The sequence below is a fragment of the Grammomys surdaster genome, unplaced genomic scaffold (assembly GCF_004785775.1).
Source record: "Grammomys surdaster isolate TR1022 unplaced genomic scaffold, NIH_TR_1.0 126248, whole genome shotgun sequence".
Taxonomy (NCBI): domain Eukaryota; kingdom Metazoa; phylum Chordata; class Mammalia; order Rodentia; family Muridae; genus Grammomys; species Grammomys surdaster.
The window spans coordinates 4,459,372-4,479,180 of NW_021621048.1; the positions used below are offsets into that span (position 1 = coordinate 4,459,372).

A 19,809-nucleotide genomic window follows, 5' to 3' on the forward strand; every position below is an offset into this window, starting at 1 on the left:
TTTTGCCAAAATGGGGCAGGTAGAGAAAATCTTCTCTTTTCAGTAGACAGCATTTTGAGACAATCTACTCATTGGGCAATAGTTAGAGGTGTTTGGTGTATGAGCACTGTTTGTATTGGTCTAACATAAAGTCAACGATGGTGTGAAAACTAATGACAAAGTGGGGGCGTATAACTTCTGTCCACACACGTATCCTGCCTACCACTCTCATGGTTACATTTTATTTGGTTTCTTAAAAGCAGATAGATTTGGAAACAATTTCCTTGCTATAAAATTGAAGCTGAAATTCAGTAAATATGAGATGTAAACACTTTAGTCCTTGAGCACCTTGTCCCTTAGCATTTCTTCTTTCCATGAAACAGATGAAAAATTTGGAAATACAAATGGTTAAAAATAAAGAAGAAGAAAAATGAAGAAATGTATACATGGAAGAGTTAGTATTAAAGAGACAACTTCAATAACTGAAAATTGAAATGGCCTGAAAGTGAAAAGTTTCTTCAAAATGAAGAAAACAATCAGCAAAGAGAAAAGGCAGCCTACAGAGTAGAGAAAATCTTTGCCAAATACACTGCCTTCAGCAGAATATAATCTGAAGTCTATGAAGAACTCTAAACACAAAACACCAAAAAAGTAAGTTATCCATTGTCAATATATATGCTATTTAATTGAGTAGATAGTTCTCAAAAAAACACATATGGATAATAAATATTGGGAAAATAATTGAGCAATGTTATGGAACTGAAAATACAAACTGGTTTTGGATTCTGTCTATGACTAGTCAGAATAGTTATCATCACCAAGAGAACAAATAAGAAATACTCATGAGAATGTGAGGAAGAGGAACCCTTATTTCCTTCTGGTGAGAATGTAGTTGTTGCAGACCTCATAAAATCCATATTAGTGTTTCCTCCAAAAACTGAAGATAAAGCTGATGTACTACTTCTTCTATAGACCCAAAGAATAAGCCAGCACACCACCAAGATCCTTGCATATCCAATATCTATTACTGTACTATTCACAATATGCAAGGCATGGAATTGGAATTGGCCTAGATATCCATCAAAGGATGGATAAAAAAATCCATAGCAAAATTTAATTTAGTTATAAAGAAGACTGGAGATATGACACTTATAAGGAAATAGGTAGAACTGATGATCATTATATTAAGTGAAACAAATTATATTTAAAAAGGGAAATATCAGTTTTCCTATAATATGTAGAGTCTAGACTATACATGAAGAGGTCTATGTGAGGAAGTGATAGCTCTAAAGCAAGGCGCAGGGAGAACAAAAGAGGATAATAGAATGTATGTGGCATGAAAGCAGAGCCAGGGATGACTTAGGGGAAGAAAGAGGACCAGCTGAGGATGGGAAGAGCAGTGGGAGTTAAAGGACAAAGTAAACTGATGTATGTGAATGAAAGTGTTGCAATAAAACCCATTTCTTTGATTACTAACCAAAATATTCATTTAAAAGATTTTCCAGTAGGCATAAGGTAGATTTTTAGCAATATGAACTAGTTTGTCACACCTCATGACCACAATGAAATGAAAATAAAGAAACAAGCTTCTTTAAGAAAACTGAAAATTAAAGTTATTTTTCTGAATTACCAATAATAAAAAGTACAGCTATAATTTGTAATAGTTTAAGAAAATGGTATTTAAAATTGTATTTAAAGGATTTTAGTGGGTAGCAGTTTTAAATGGTAATTGATTGACAGACCTTGGAAGAACAAGGAATTTGAAGACCTCTGCAATCATTTGAAGGCTTTGTGTCCAATTTTATACTCAATAGGCTATAAGCTAGCACATTTTGGTGCTTGTGTTGATAATGTGGAATCACCAAAACAGGCAAGGAAAGTACAATGTTGGTATACTTATTTGCTTATAAAATATTGTATTTATAATGATCAAGTAATTTAAATTTTAAGAACTTACTCAAAATATTATTTGATTTGATTTTTGTCTCATTTTTAAAGTTAATGCTCAATATTCTCTTTCTTATGATGGGTAAGGAATGCATTCTTGTCAGAACAACCTAAGACAGGCTCAGTCTTGTTAATGAAATAAAAAAGGTGGAGAAGCAGAGAGCCTTTGGGGCTGCTTGGTAAGAATCTGACATGGGCCAAGGACAAGGAAGTAGGCTTCAGGCAGGAATCTGACTTTAGTCTAGAACAAAGAAATAATTTCAGGTAGGAATCTAAATCTTAGGCTAGAACAAAGAAGTAATTTCAGACAGGAATCTAAATTTTAGGCTAGAAAAATGAAGTAGGCTTCAGACATGAAATTGACCTTGGGATAGGACAGGGAAGTAGGCTCAGATACTTCGGTCATCCTGATAAGCCCTTAGAAACAGTGGTCACGGGAGTGGTCACATAATTGGGTTTAATGCCTTGCTTTTTCTTTGACTATTTATGTTTATTGTATTGCTTCTTAATTGACTATTTGCATTTATTGTATTGCTAGACCATCAACCTAGAACTGATCTTAATACATGCATGTAATCAAAATGGTATAAAAGCATAAAGGAGGAGGGGGCATGGGATAGGGGTGTTCTAGGGTGGGGAAATGGGGAAAGGGGGATGACATCTGTATTGTAAATAAATAAAATATCCAATTAACAATAAGAATATATAAAAATAAAATAAAAAAGAAAGTATAGATCTCGATCTACCTCATCATATGCAATTGTGCTTTAGCTACTCTGATTACTTAAATGACAGTGTTTTCCATGGGCTCTGATATTTGAAATCTTGGCCCCCCAGTTGGTGTCATGGTTTGCACAGGTTTAGGAGGTATAGTCTGGTTGGAAAAAGAATGTCATTGGAGGTAAGGTTTAAGATTTTAGATCCACTGCAATTTTTTAGCTTGTTCTTTCTCTTTCTTGCTTGTGTCTGACAATGTCAGTTGTCACCTGATGTCATTGGTGATGCCTCTGCTCTGCCATCACAGGCTGTTATTATCTAGAATTTTAAATCCCAATCAACTTATCCTTATAAATTAAAAAAAAGAAAAGAAAACAATCAACAAAGACAATCCTTCAAAGAATACTTGGAGTCTTGGTGTTTTCACATCCTTTTCCAAACAATAAAATATGTATATATAAGTCACCCTAGGGTCACTCTAGGGTATACCCAGAGCCATGGTATTTCCCATCTCACTGAGAGCAGACACTCAGACCCTGGAAAGGAGATTGGGTATTTTCCTTGTAGAAAGCCTGATATTAATCATGGTTTCCAGTATGTAAATGGATAATCAAATGCAGGCATGAGAGAACGAGAAAAAGAGAAAGTGCGAACCTTTATATATGCTTGCAGCAGCCTAAAACAAGGACCCATGGACTACTCCACAGCCATTTGGTGAACATCTGCTCCTACAATGCAGCTGCAGGGCAGATCATTACAGATATGTGGATTGTACTCTCTGACAATCAATTTAAAGCTTAGTTTAAGTGAAAGACCAATGCAAAAATATATATGTGTTCTTTAGAAAAGAAGAGCAAGGATGTAGAAAAGTTACAAAAGATTTGTCTGGCATGTATGAGGCCCAGGTTCAATTCCTACCACAGTAAAAACAGACAAAGAAAAGAAACACAAATAGCTAAGTCAATAGTCAAACAAACTAACCAGTCACACCTAGCTGCAGATAAGCACAAGATTCATATTTTTAACTCCTGTCTCAGAGAGGAAAACATTTCAATACCGAAGTATTTGATAAGAGTATAGAATTGCTCAAGATATCTTGTGTTTTTAGGATTCCCTATGAAAATTTTTGGCAATTCTCCCAGCAAAGCCACTGATATGATATCTTTACTGACTGCAAGAAACTTGTATTAACCCCTTGGAGATATTCCTCCAACTGCCAACATCTGTTAAAACTTGAATCCAACCTGAACTGAAAAAAAAAATGAAACTAAAAACAGGTGTTTACTTAACAAGCCACCATAAAATACTTACATGGCAGGGGAGATACAATGATCGTGAACGTGGTTTTCTCAGGTCGAGGCTTATCCACTGCATCCAGATATGCTGACCTCTGACATGTCCCAAATGTAGAAGACACACCTGCATCATTTGTGGCAATGGGAGATTATATTCATATTCTCTGTTAAAAAATAATACATCTTAAAATTGTTTCTTCATAGATAATAGCTATAGACATCTATTAGATTATAGGTAGTTAGATAGACATACACGGATCATATACATTTCTGGACCTTTGTCTTAGATGTATGCTGCAAATGATTATTGATATATGTGCATAATGTGTCTGTTGTGAAAGTAAATGCAAACACATCTCATTGTGACTTCACAAAATGTTCCTGGTACCTTTTCAGATGGACTCAACACCAGCAATTCAGAAATCTTAAACTGAGAACTAACGTATGGTAAAGAATTTTCTTTTTGTTTGCTTTTTTTTTTTTTTGAGACAGGGTTTCATGCTGTAGCTCTAGCTGACCTGGAACTTACTCTGTAGAGCAGGCTGACCTTAAACTTACAAAAATCTGCCTGTCTCTACCTCTCTGAGATTAAAGGCATGCACCATCACTCTCCAGCTAAGGAATATTATCTGAAAATCTCATGAATATCTTGTAATACCATGGTTCTCAATAAGAGATCCCAAACAGTAGCCACAGTGGCAGCTGGAACTCTTGAGGTGCAGGGCAGACTCTGAGTTTAATGAGCAGCCCAGGTGGTTGCAATGTGCCCGGGAGCATGAAAACCACTGTTCTCTACTAAGTGAGCATTTTGTGTATGCACTAACTTTATTTTACTTTTATTTTTGAAATAAATGTAGATTTATTTATTTATTTTGTTTTTGAAATAAAATAAAATGTAAATTATATTCATTTGAAGTCACAAATAATCCAAATGTCCATCTTCTCCAGGCAACTCAACAACTCTAATTATGAAAGAAAGTATTTCTTGTTCTATTAGCCCCAATTCTGTTAATAGAAAAACTAATTACATTGTGAAAATTGCAACGGGTCAAAAGTTCAGATGAAAGAGTGGAGAAGCAAATCAATGAGTAGACATTTTCTACTCAAGTGTCTAGAGAGCCATTACATTCTTCTTGTTTCTGATTTAAACCCTCTGTCAATGTTCCTAAGATTAAAGACTGATAATGGGAAATGCACATAGCTCCATATTTTCACTTGCCCTTGATGATGACTCTAACATTTGGTCTTATTAACATGCTATACACAGAACAAGTCATAAGTATGACTAACTGGACTATATTACCCATGAATTAGTTCACAACAAAAGAAGTCTTTTTTATTATTATTATTAATTATTATTATTATTATTATTTAAGACCTTTATTAACAGGTGCTTGCAGTTTGTTGACTTTTTTTGAAAAAATTCAAGTTGTAAACTTTATTATAAATTAAAAATGAAGTTCTTAAAAATCTCAACTTGACCAGATATGAAACAATTTAAAAACCATTAAAGGTGTATTGAGAAAAACCAGGCCAAAAAAAAAAAAAAAGAAAAATGAAACAAAGAAAAACCAGGCCTTTTTTTTTTTTCTTAAAAAACATGTTTGTCATTACCAAAAAGAGACATCTTTAGGTAAAAATAATAAAAATCCCATGCTGCATAGAGAATGCAGATAGTTCTAATGTTATCTGGTCAACGGGCAAAAAGCAAACACATAAGGTCTTCAGCTCCAATCTTTGTTCACTACTTATTGCTGGAATTTCATATTCATTTCTTCAATTCAATTAATCATAAGTTATTACATGTTTCACACAAAATGACATAATTTAGCCAATGTGATCAACATATGTCACATCCCCAAATAGAAATACTACTGAAATGTGATAAATATGGGGTAGGTAACATATATATATATAATGTTTTTGCATCAGTGAAGATTATCTAGGTATTTGAATTCCTGAAGCACAGAAATGGAATATAAAGCAAAAAAAATAAAAAAAAAACTGACATCTATGAGTATCCGTCTCAGTTCTTTCCTTCCTCTCTCAAAACTATAAACTGTCTAATGTAAAACTACAAATGTATAATGCCTCTCCTATTGACCTTAGTGGCCTCTTCCTCTTTCTCTTTTAGCGCCATTTGCTCTGGCGGCCTGGAAGTAACAGCAAAGGAAATGCTGACTTTGCAAGTTGTTGCTCTTCTTGATTCCTCCAGGCCTGCATCTCCTCTCCTTGCCCTCAAGCAGAGGCATGGGTAGCAGTCAAGGCTCTCAGCTCCTGAAAAACTGTGCCAAGAGCATCGATTGTTCAGCAAGGCAGATGCAAAAGTGTGTCTGGAACCAACATTAAAGCACTGACTGGGAAGAAAGGCCTCTATTATGACTCATACTAATGATCTTTACATTTTAATTAGAAATCCTTTAGTTAAGATTACTCACTAAAGCCCTAATAAGTAAGAGGGGTTTTACTTCCGCTCACTCTGCTTTTGGAATAGGAGAAAATAGCAATAAGCTGACCTGAATCAGGTCGAAGTAAATATCAAGAAAACTCATTAGAAATTTCTGATTTGCTCCAAGCTGAAACTACCAGAAAGTTCCACATTATAGCCAAGAAAACATAAGTTTACCAGTGAGAACAGGCTACCACACAAGTGTGAAGAATTCTTTCATGTCTCATATGTCTGTCTTCCTAACATGCACACACACACATTTTCTTTACATTTCTTATGCCTAAGCACCTACACTTTCAAAATGACTCTTGCCTTCAAAATATATAAATCTAAAGCTACGTGCTTGATCCAAAGTCTGAAGATTTCCACAGGTGTGAATATTTTTCAAAACAAGTTGAAGACTTTTACGTTCTTTACCTAAAACCACCACAAAACGCCTCAGTACTCTTAATTTTCTCTCTTGACCACTAGGACAATCAAGACCAAAAGTAGACACTAGAAAATGTTGTAAATTTTTCCTTAAACTGAAGATCCACTTTGGAATTAGAGAACCTGAGGTAAGAACTAACTAGTTAAAAATAAAATGTTCTTCTTCGGGAAAGGGTTCTTTGAGATTGTACTCCCCCACCATCTATGATATCTAAATGAACACCATCACTAAACTTAGACGATAATAAAAAGTCATCCAGTACAGCAACATCAATTCAAGTTCACGCTTATGCCAAGAAATTAATTTGCCTTTCTCTTCAGATAGAGATAGACATACCAAAACAAGATAGAAGTAAAGAGCTTCTCAATATTGTCAAATCATTATAACTTTCTTCTTGTATTTATCTGGTGACACAAGATCACATGTAGCCCAGGATGGCACTGAACACACTAAATATTTGTAGCCAAGTATTATATGGCTTTTCGTGGGAAGATTTGTATGAAAATCAGTTTACCCTAAATAGGGAACCAATAATGGATTGAAGAGATGATTTCATCAAAGTACTACTTGGAGAACCCCTTAGTTTCCTGGGGTTACTTACAGAGCATAAGTGACAAGAGACTACTAAGTGCATGGATGACTCCAGCACAGCAAATCATCAGAAAGCCTACCCTAGTTGACAAATACGAATCCCTAGAGCTCTCTACTTCACATGGAAGCAGCTGAGCAAGTAAGTGTCTCTGCTCCAGTCAGTTTTAACTGCTAATAGCAAGGTAGGGGCAGGTTTCAGGTACTTCCAGAGACTTGTAAAATGCTGCTTGATTCCTAAGCTTTGGAAGATTTGCTTACTTTCTAAATTGAGGCGCCTAAATGCTTAAATCTGGGAGAATTATTACAAAACAGGGAGACAAGCACTGAACATTTTATATCCCTGTTTCTAAGTGTTAGGATGCTGGTATGTGTCACTACACCTGACCAGATCAGTGAAATTTTAAGCTATATTTTGTCTCCTACTTAAATCTGTGGAGCAAGGATTCCTGCAGTGATGTATCCAGTAGTCCACATGGTCAATCAATAGATCTACAGGTAACATAAACGTTTTTGAAGAAAAAAATAATAGAACAATTATGTTAATTAACATTCGGGGAAGTTGTGAAATAAAATGCTTTGTTTGTATCACTGATCACTGATTGGAAAGTTGTGGGCCTTCTAGGGGTGTGCTGATCAGATCCTCTTACATATCCTTCAGCCAACAGAACGTTCTTTCTGTTTCTGATGGTGAATATTCTACCATTTATATTTATATAATTGTGAGCTTAGTATTTTCTCTTATAAGTTTCATGCAGAGAAAATGTTCCTATTTGAAAATTTGGATCAGTGACTCCAAAGAGGTTCAGTGAGGCATGAAGGTAATGTTGACAATTATAATAATTTTGAAGGCTCAGAACATCAGACAAATAAAAGGGCATGGAGATCCATCGCAAATGTAGAAGTTATTTTGTATGTATTTCAGTAAGTGGATATTCTAGTGTGACGATTTTGCATAAACAGATGAAAATGGAAAAGAATATCTGAAAGTGGATGTTTAGAGGAACAACATATCTATTGGCTCCCAGCCCACTTCCATTTTGTGTTTTGAAACTCCTTCCAAAAAATGTTATAAACCCGTTGAAGCTTCATGTTTTAAAGATAATAAATATCTGATCATGTTTTTGAATGAAAAAATAAGTTTGTTGCCTGGATAAACATGGTAAGTTACATCACACAGTAACTCTTCTCATGACCCTCATTTAGTTGTAGTCACTTTAGAGTACTTCTCTGTTAAACTATGGCCTTATGAGCCCACATCACCTTCAGCTAAAGTCAATTGTCTTTTCTACACTAACTCTTTCTTTTTGTTGTTTTTGTTCTTATTTATGCTTGGTCTTCAGGCACACTACCAAAAGGTTTCAGTAATAATTAGCAACTTCTGTCCTGATTGATAACATTTCTAAGGTCATGCAATTCCTTGGCATGCTTGCTGTGAGTAGCTGGAGCCTGTTAGTGCATTAAGGACCTCCCCTTCTGTTCCAAGTCAAGAGTTTTCAACATCAGTTGGTATATTTATAAAATGTTCTAAAGGTATCACTTGAGATAATTAAATGGCATTTCACCCTTTAATCTGTTTCTGTGGAGAATTACAGTAGATTTTCTGATGATGAAATGCCTAACATTCCTGAGATAGTTGCATCTTTAAATCACACCTCTCAAAACCTGGCACTTTCGTTGCCCGTGACTCACTTTGATTGCTGCATCTATGCTTAGCCATCCTTCTTATCTCCAGTTCTCCCCATCCTTTGCGTGGCTCACCATAACTGTGGCTCCAAAATATTAAACAAAATATACCAGAAATAAAATGTTGTAAGTCTTAAAGTGCTTGCCATTCTGAGAAGAGTGATGAATTCTTGTAATATCTTACTCCCTACCCAAAATAGAAATCATTCCTTTGCCCAAAGTATCCATCGGTTTAGGCTGCCAGATACTTATCACTTAGAAGCTGTCTTGCTCACCAGATGAACTGTCTCAGGATTGCAGAACTGCATGCTGGGTTCACATAACCTTGAATTATTTAATAATAGCCCAATGCTCAAGGGTAGTGATTCTGTCAACTCAGATATTCCAATGAGAAGCTAGGATGGTTCTTTTGTGTAAAAATGTTACATTTTCATCTTAAGGAAAGAAAAAATAAAGAAGCTACTAGTTTGGCTGCTGAGGTCTATGTTAATAATTGAGCTGTAGAATTATCAAGGAAAATAAAGCTTTGTACTAATTGTACCTACATTCCAAACTAAAACTTAAAGGGAGAAAAGCATTAAAATACAGTGCCCAGTATACTACCATGGACTCAGACCACCACTCACTTGTACTTATCCTCTTCAAATATTGGGAGTTAAAGGTAAGATATTAGTGGAAGTTAATTCTTTCTGTCCTAGATTAATAATTGGTTTTCCTAAAACCTGGCTTAGAAAATTAATGAGATAGTCTTGTGACATTTGGTCACCTGGAAGAACTGCTGACCCATCACAATTCATTTCTTTTGCTTCTGATGAGACAGTAAACTATGAGGGACTAAGAGAAAATAAACAATTTTATGTTTAAGTACGTATGGTTTTAAGTGTTTTAACCCCTGTGTTATCGTTGATTTATATTTTATTAAACAAATATGTTTTACTCCTAGAACACAAGATATATTGTTTCAAATCTGAAAACAGAATTTTTTCAAATCTGCTCATTTCCCTAGAGCTGATTGTAATCTCTCTATTATTTTTGTTACATTTCATTATTTATATTATCAATACCTTATACAGATCTAGCAAATATTTGCCAATATTGCCACCTATTTCCTTAACTTATCAGTAAGATTTTATTCTATGTATATTTCACATTTTATCTGTAGGAATTTCTTTTTCCTAATTTGTTAGCCATGTATTTACCCATCTAACATGGGTCTCATCACAGAAGGGCTCTAGCCTTGGATTCTCTGGATCCCTCCCTCATCTTGGGCTGATTAATGCCATTCATCTCTTAGAGCCCTGTTTTCACAAGTGCCCCCCATAGCACTCTGGAAAGTAATCAGTTTGCCTTCTCTATCATTCTCGGGAAACTGAAAACCTCATCCTAATCGGACTCACTATAACTATTAAAATGGAGAGAGGGGGAGCAGAGAGAGAGGCAAGAATGAGAGAACTAGCAGAGAGGGAAAGTATGAGAAACTTAGGACTACATATTAAAAAATATGTAAAAAATATTTCACATACCTACAGATAGCCTGAAGGTACTTCTTATTATGAGAGCTCAGAAACACAGTGTTTAAAAGGAATAATTGGACTAATAAAAGATGATATTGCTGGCATGATGGTATATACCTTTATTCCCAGCCCTTAGGCAGAGACCGGTGGATCTTGTGAATCTAAGGCCAGCCTAGTTTATATAGTGAGCTCCAGAGTGGTCCAGGCTACATAGTGAGACTCTACTTCAAGAAAGATAACTAAAAGAGCTAGATAAACTAGAAAATTAGGATATGGACGCAGATTCCTGTAGAAAACGGAGAAAGTGAAGCATAAGTAGTGATGGTACAAACTGTAATCCTAGGATGTGTGAAGCTGAAGAGCTCAAGGCCAACCTGGGCTATGGAGAGTTCCAGGACTTAGTTTGCTGCATAGTGAGAATGTCTCAAAACAAATAAATTTTAAAAAAAAATTGTGAAGCAAACATAAGGATATGTCCCCCCAAAGAATGATCAAAAGGCCTAGTTGATAGCTGATTGCCTCAAAAGATATTTATTGCTGCCATTTTAATCTGTTCTATGGGGATTGTATGACAGAGTAACTCTTTTAAAAGTTATAATGAGAGCACTTGTGGAGATGTAAGCAATTCCCTGCATGCAGTGGCAATGACTTCTGAAGTTGATGATAAGGCTATATGTTCCTACAAAGAACTTAGGAGTTTTGAGGGGTTTTGTTTTGTTTATTTCTGAGATTTATTTTTGGAGGTCACCACAAACTTAACAGAAACCTTAGGAAGTCAATTACAACATTCTTTTCTTGAACCATTTGGAAAGTTACTGGCACCATGTCCTGTCACTGACTGACCATGATTGTGTACGACTCTGACAAGAGTATACTTTTCTATAAACCACATTATAAGCACCAATACCAGGAAGGGAATACTAATCTGAACTTATTTACCCCATAGAGACCACCCAGATTCTTGCAGCAGTCAGCCATGCCCTTGTTGACTGGCTGCACTCCCATGTCAGGGACCTGGGTTACTTATGACACAAGTCTCTTTTGCTCAACCTTAAGAACCTTAATGCTTTGACCAGTACAGATGAAACTGCTTTATAGAATACAGTTCGGTTTGTGTTTACCTAACTTAACAATTGGGATATCATTTTAATTTGTCCCACTGATAATGATATTCATGTTGATCATATATAATTAACATAGGGGCTGCTAGATTTCTCTCAAAATGTCTTGGTAGTTCTTTTTATGAAAAGGAAGCTTGAAGTATTTAAATATTCTGTGTTTAGTTAATTTACATAATTATATCATCATGCATGCATGACTTCCTATTTCATCAGTGGGTTATCTGTTAAAATTATTATTTTGATGTACAAATTTAGCTTGATTTGGGAAGGGATTTTTGGATAGAATCTCCCTAAGACTTGAGTTCTGTCTATAATTTCAAGATGATATAATTTCAAGACAATACCTGTCTAGGTTCTAAAATCAATGATTCTTAGTCTTGAGAGACAGGGGGAGGGGTATGGGGAGGAGGCAATGGGAGAGAGAGAGGAAGAGGGAGAAGGAGGCACATCAGTGTCCAGTGTCCTTATAAACACTGTATGTATGTCCACACCTTTCTATCAGTCTTTAGCATTTGTTTAAACCAGTAATTCTTAATACTGCAGGGTTCATTCTGATTTTCTTTCTTGTTCTTCTTACAGCCTCTGTCTAACAGAAAGAAACTGACTCCCATTTCTTTATCGTGTTTATTTATATTGTCAACTCCTCTGGTTCTAGCCAATATCCAATCTGTGCTATCACCCACTTTTACATCCAAGGACTCAAGAGTTAGCTGACAAGTCACACTGGCAGCATCCTCATCCCATTCAGACTCTGGCATTCCACACAGGGACACCCATCTCTGAGCTCTTTCCTTCACCCTGACCCAGCACAGGCATCTGGTTCAATTTGTACTGCCTCCTACCCTGGTAGATTTTTTTACTGCTAGCCCACACTGGCCAGCTGAGCAATCTACTCAAAGCTCTTAGAAAGGAAACAAGGAAGAAAGAAACCCCAACTTTGCATGACATTGAACATCAATAAGCATGGTTGAAATACCAGGGACATTTCTTACAAGTATCAGTATTCATTTGTTCGCATCAGGCAAACCATGGGCATTTATTGAACACCTATGTGTTCAGCTGAGGGGATTTGAGAAAAGTATGAAAAGGTTCCTGTCATGTAGCTACTTGTAAGATGTGAAATTAAAGAAAAATAAAATAGTAAAAGGTATTTTATTGCTCATAGCAATCAAATATAAAAAAGGAAAATATGTAACTATTAGGTTCTCAGATGGACATAATACCAAGTTTGCTTTGAGGCAACCTTTTTATGCCTGGTGTTTATGCCTTTCCTTCTGTTTCCATTGAATCTCACTTGGCACCAAGCCTTCCATTAATGACTTGGTACACGGTGGTAAGTTTCACTTTGTACGATTGTTAGAGCATGTACAACCATTATTACATTAATATCCCCCTCATAAGAACCAAAGCGTAATAACGTCACAGCATATTAATTTTTAAATAGTCATTTAAAAACCACAGAAGAAAAAGAAGTAACATATTATGGGGTAAAATGTGAAAAGTGCTAGGATGATCCCACAATTCATATTAAACACGACCCATAAAGGTTACATTTCATAAGTAGAAAGAAACTAAGGACGTACCTCAGTGGTAGAGAGCACATGACCAGTATTTTTCAGTCCCTTTGTGATCCCCAGAATATGTGTGTGTGTGTGTGTGTGTGTATGTGTGTGTGTGTGTGTGTGTGTGTGTGTGTGTGTGTGTGTGAGAGAGAGAGAGAGAGAGAGAGAGAGAGAGAGAGAGAGAGAGAGAGAGGTGGAAGACAAGGCTTAATATTCATGACTGGGTGTCCACTTCACCTGGCCTTTTAACCAAACACATTAGGACTAAACAGAGACAAGGAAATCTGGGTTCTGTGAACAATTAGCGCTTTCCAAGTGACAGCTTTACTCTGTAAGCTGCTCCTTTACTAGTGCAGTATTTAAATAGAAACAAAGGTAAAATGCACCTTAGCTAGAGGTTATTGAGCTTCCAGGAGTCACAGACTTTTGCTGAAGGATGGATTTCCTTCCACCAAAATACAACGCTAGCAGCCCTAGACCAAGCAGCCATATAGAAGAAACCTTATATCAGCTGCTCAGAATAGCTAGTTACCCTTAGTAATTAGTACAGATCTTAATATTGTGTCTATAAGGGTCCTATAAAAATGAAACTGATCCTATTAGTGTTTATGTGATATGCTAATGAATTCATCTGTTCCCCCAAAGCATTGCTTTAATAACCTCTAGTTTAATTATATCAGAGGCACAGGACACAAAGGTTCACAATGTGCCTGTACAAAGAATGTATAGGCTTGCTTCAAGTAAGCTAATCGTAAGCTGGAGAGACGACACAGCTGATAAAGGCTAGGCAGCCAAGCAAGCTCATCTGTTTGGCTTAATTTCCTCTTTTCTCACTTTATTATTTTGTTTTTATTGATTCATTTCTATGTTAATGCTTCTTTCATTTTTACATTTATAATATGTATGCAATTTATAACAGGAAAACTTAAATTCCTCTCAAAATTTAAAAGTCTAATAATAAAAGTCAATCATTGGAGAAGAAATTTGTTTTTCAGACTCATCTCCTTCAATGATTTATCAACCAGAAATGCTGAGTCAGTAGTTGTCTCCCTCAGACACAGGCTGCCAGGCTCCTTACTGCAAGGGAACCTTGCCTGGTGCTCCAGGAAGAACATCAGAGGTTCCACATACTGAGAGGGTGTCTAAGGGTCTTTTATTCACGCATTCTGTTACTGAACACTTAGCATGAACAAACAGGAGAATAGAAGAAATGACCTTTGTACTTGGAGAATGTAGTATTGGAAGAAATAGACATAAAATCAACTAGCTGGAATACAAGGAAAAATAAACCATGGGGCTCACAAGAGCTCTGTGGATTAAGAGCAAGGACAGGTAGTTGTCTACTGAGACAAAAGTAAGAATGACGTCTGTGTTGATACTCGAGGTCAAAGGGACCACCAGAGAAAATGGGCAGGTGCTTCCTCCCAAGAAAAGTTTGTTTCTTAAAAATCAACCATAATTTCCTCCCAAACAGCACTAACTGTAGACTGAATGTTCAAACACATGAGCTTATGTGAAATAGATTTCATTCAAATTACCATAGCTTCTGTCCTTCCAAATTTTTGATCAAATAAATTAATTAACCTAAACAGAACATGTAAAACAGAGTTTTATAAGAACTGAAATGGAGAAAATGTACTGTGAACTTACACACAGAAACCTGTTGCTCTTGTTGGGAACTAGCTTAGATCCAAAGAGTGTTGAAGAGTTGCATGCCCAACCCACCAGCTGAGCAGGTCAGCAGAGACTTATTTATTTATAACCATTTTGTTCTAGCCCTTTAAGTCTGTATTCTTGTGTCTTCAAGGGAGCTTATTATTTTAGTGTGTAGAAGAATGCTTATACTGGCATCTCAGTCAAGCTTTTTCAAGTCACAAACTCTAGGGGGGCATACATAGCCATACCCAGAGTCCTTTTGATAAGGCAAACCTATGTAATTCCAATTGCTGTAAGGTTCATGGTAATGACACAGTTAATATAGGGCCAGGAATATAGGACTGTGAGCCATAAGAAAGTTAACTCTGGGACTGAGTAACAAGGATAGTTTTTCAAATGGACTGCCAAGACCATCCCAAAGATTGCACAAACTGAGCTGGGAAGATGGCTCAGTCAGTAAAGCATTTGCCAAGCAAGCATGAGGACCTGAACTGAGATCCCCAGAATTGAACTCAGTAGCATACCTCTATATTACTGGCACTCCTATGTCAAAATGGGAAGTGGAGACAGGAGAATATCTACAAGCTCACTAGCTAATTAGCCTTATGTACACAGCAATGAACAAGGAGATATACTGTCTCAAAAGAAGATAGAAAGTGAAGACAACACCTGAGGTTTTCCTGATCTCCAACATGCATTTTGACATACATACATACATACATACATACATACATACTTGCATACATGCATACACACAAAAGAGAGAGAGCGAAAGAGATGAAAAGATTATATAACCCTATCCAATCATCAAAGAAACCAGTCAGCCAAGAGAAGTGCACCCCTTTCATAAAAGCCCCCCTCTCCCTTCTATGAAGAAAGGCAGGACTGCAGAACAAGGACTCTAAAGCTACATGCTCACCCCAATCCACTTCCATTCTGTGGAGTGGATTGTATGCCTCTCCTCTCACTCTTTCATAGTATGGTTTTTGAGATTATAATAAATTACATTTGCCCTCTTCCCTTTCTTTTTCCCAAGTCCCTCATTCTCACTTTTAATGAGTATACTGTCACTGCTGCCCCTGCTTCTTGTTCAATCCTTTGTCAAGGCACGAAAAACCTACACACTCCATCATGGACATGCTATGCCCTCAATATCTCCTCAGTAACACTGACATATCCTTGTTTTTCCAATAACTAGATTTATATAACTGTTATATTTATATAACTATAAAATAAAGGAATTTGCATCTGATAAGATAAAATTATCTATTTGCCTATGGTTTAACTAGATATTAAAACATGTTTATCATGTATGTTTATCAACATAGCTCAACAAGAAGCAAATTAATGGGGAAAAAAAGTTGATAGTTCTTGCCTAGGAACTGGTGCTCCCCTTATCCAGGAAGATTTATATTTAGCAAACTACTTTTCTTCTTTCCAGTGTGCGTGACAATCTGCTACAAGGAGAAACATAACTAAAACTGTCAAAAACCAAGCTACTGATGGTACATTTGTGTGACAGAGCAAACCCAGGTTGACATGCTGTAATAACAAAAGCAGTGCTGTCAAAGGGCCTCAGGACAGCCACCCTGACACCTAAAGGACAGTCTTCTGCCACAGTGTTCACAGATTTTGTGGAGAATACTCCTGAGTGCTTGAGAGTGTTATATGATGCTGTTACATTGACATGTTCTATGTGCATTTACAGGATACCTCTAATTGTTGATATAAAGAGGTAGGGGAGCAGATAGAGGTGAATAGAGTAGAAATACACATTAAGCCACTGGAAAGAGCAGATACTGAGTTCCATACAAAAGCATTTGCTCCTGAGTCATCTGTACATCTCAGTCTGCAAGGGAAACCAGCTCATGGGCAAGTTAGCTTTTTGACCAGGAATTCTGAGTCCTTATCATTCATTTTTCTCTGAAAACCGGGATAAAACAACACATCTAATCGTATCAGCTGAGACTCAGTGTCGCTTTCCCCTCTTTTCAGTATGGTCACTTGGGCAGATGCCTTTGATCTCTCTTAAGGTGAAAAAAGAATAAAAAGAAACATAAGAAGAGAACTTAAGGGAAACTGATGACTAAAGTGTTTGAACGTAGATGTAAAGAATTCAGCCCTTGTAGAGAATCAGAGTTGTAATGTGCTTATGGGGTATGCACAGCAAGAGTCTCCTGTCCAGCTGTGCAGAGGTTGGAACAGGAAGAGAGCAGCCTAACACAGTTCTGCTAGACCCACTGTTCTCCTGCCAGCTGGTCCACTCACTCCCTGCTCCCTCCAGGAACCAAACAACTGGAGACAGACGCTTCCTAGAAGCCTATTCAGGACCTGTCTGAGGGATCTGGGAATAAAACAGTGTTCTGCTGCTTTGAACTCTGTTATCACTATCACTAAACTGCCCAGAATTCACTACCTTTACCTAGAAACTATATAAACAAAAAGAACATTCCAACTACAGTCGATTGATTATAGGCCTGGGGACTGCCTATCTTTATTAAGAGAGGCACCAGATACACAAGAGACCCTCTTGTCTCTGAGTTCTTCCAAAGAGAAATGAAGAAAATAACATGAAGAACATCACCTTACCAATTCTGTGATGCTTGGGCTTCCATCTACTCAGTTACTGAAAAAAGCCATCTACCTGTGTAAAACCATGAGTTCTCTAACTGACTTTTTATAAAAAGGCTATTTCCTTTCTGTACACGAAGACTATAAGAACTATTATAAACATGCCTTTCATCAGAAGCTGTTGATTTAATGCCATGCATAAAATTAATGATATTGACTTCATAAGTTAAATTATATTTATTCTAAGCATTCCTGTTCTACAAATAAAAAGAGCACACATTAAAGACAGTGAAGGCCTATAGATACACAGCAAATGAAATAGGAAGCAATGTTGTCTGAAAAGGGGGACATAAACGGTAAGACTCTGTGGTACAAGCCTAACTATTTATGAATTGAACAAGATATTTCTCTGGGTTTTGTATATTCAGCCATAAAGTAAAAAGAGCTGGACCTCAGTAAGGGTATGTCCCATTGTGTAGACGTCTCATTGGATTTTTCTGCATGAGTTTAAATGATTTAATACCTGTGACATGCACAGTATCACATTTGGCAGAAAGTAAGCCCTTAGTCATTATTAGCTGTTAACAAGGGCTAGGGCATGGCAGTGGTGAAAAACATTTGAACAAAAGTCAATGACCCTGCATATTATAACAGGCCTTGACAAAAAAATACTTAGCTATAGTCAGAGAAATAATAGGCAAGTTCAATAATACTCTTCCTGAATTCTTTTTGTTGTTGGAGAGGGAAAAGCAGGGAAGGAGGAGAAGGGTTAGCAGAGAAGTAGAGAGAACAGAGGTGATATTAAACTGCACACAGGGTTTTATATAATCTTTTGTAATCTGCTTTGATCATTAAATATTCAATGTTTTCCTAGGAAAACATGACTATATCTAAGATATGCCTTTTATTTGACCGAGTTCACATTACAATATATTTAAAGATTAGTGAAGTTAGTTAGTTAGTTTTTCATTAGTAGATATAGTAAGAAGAAAATGTATCAATATTGAAAACAAAAATTAGCAGTGGTTGCCTTTCCATTCTTTATAAGAGACAGATCTTTATTATTTTATTTTTTGAATATCTAGAACTCTCTTTATATGTGAAATTACATGAAAACAGAAAAGTGAGCTGCCCTGCATAGTAAGGTCAAAGAAACTGATTTCCCTGGGCTGCCCTGCATGTAGTAGGAACATGGGAATAGGGAGGAAAGACGGAAGGCCAAGGTAACCTTGGCATTCGCATGCGGGGCTCTATGAAGTATGTGCCAGTGAAAAGTCCCAGGTGGAGTGATACTAATTACTTTCTGGCATGCTGAAACTTGAAATCAACCATAGAACTTGTCTATCAGCCCCGTCGAACTTCCTAGTTACCATTCTTATACTTAACTGTCTTCAAAGGATACATTTAAATCAATGACTGCTAAAAAAAAATAGCAAAGAATAAGTGTGTTATACAAAGTAAAACACATCATCAAGAATGAACCACAGACAGTAGAGACAAAGATGATCACGTATGTAGCGAGAAAACACGAGAGGAAAATGAAAGAGCAAGGCTGGGCTACAGAGATGGCTCAGTGGTTAAGAATGTGGATTGTTCTAGAGGACTGCAGTTTGATTCCTAGCTCCCACACTGAACTATTTACAACCACCTGTAACTCCAGCCCCAGGGAGAAGGCAACTCCTCTTGCCTGCTTTGACGTCTCTGTCCTCTGCCATCTGTGTGTGTGTGTGTGTGTGTGTGTGTGTGTGTGTGTGTGTTTAAAAACAAAATAATAAAATATTTAAAGAGCAAGCAAAGGCCACACACCTTTTCTATCACTAGAATTACCAAACTTGTTTGTCATATATAAACTGTTGACAGAGAGACCACCACTTCATCCAGATACAATATAGACTGAAATGATGTAAAATTTAAGAGCATGGAACAGCTGCCAGTACTGGGTGTTCAATAAACATTTACTTCTTAAGTCTTAAATCTGTGACTGATGCAGTAGTCCCTTAAGAAGACATAGAAATATTTCAATTCTGAGCACAATCGGGTATATATTGTACCGAGGGCAAGATGAAGAGGCAAGCACTAAAGCTAGGATGTAAATACTAGAATAAACTTGCCATTCCAAATAAACAATATCACCTTTCTAACAGTGTGTCTCCAGAACAACTGTAGAATGAAGGAAGCCGAGAAGGCTGCCAAGGCCCTTTCATGTAAGAACCTCTGAGCTATACACCTGACTTCCACAACCCGATCCAAAATTTCTCAAAGGAAGCTCCTGGAATGTCTAGCTCTACATAGCA

At 36.7% G+C, this 19,809-nt stretch overlaps 1 non-coding gene across 1 annotated transcript; it reads left to right on the forward strand.

The window, feature by feature from the left end:
• Window positions 1–3,946: 3,946 nt before the first annotated feature.
• On the forward strand, window positions 3,947–4,106 carry LOC114613639. The gene has a single exon (XR_003710209.1). It is a non-coding gene; the product is annotated as a U1 spliceosomal RNA (small nuclear RNA).
• The last annotated feature ends 15,703 nt before the right edge of the window (window positions 4,107–19,809 follow it).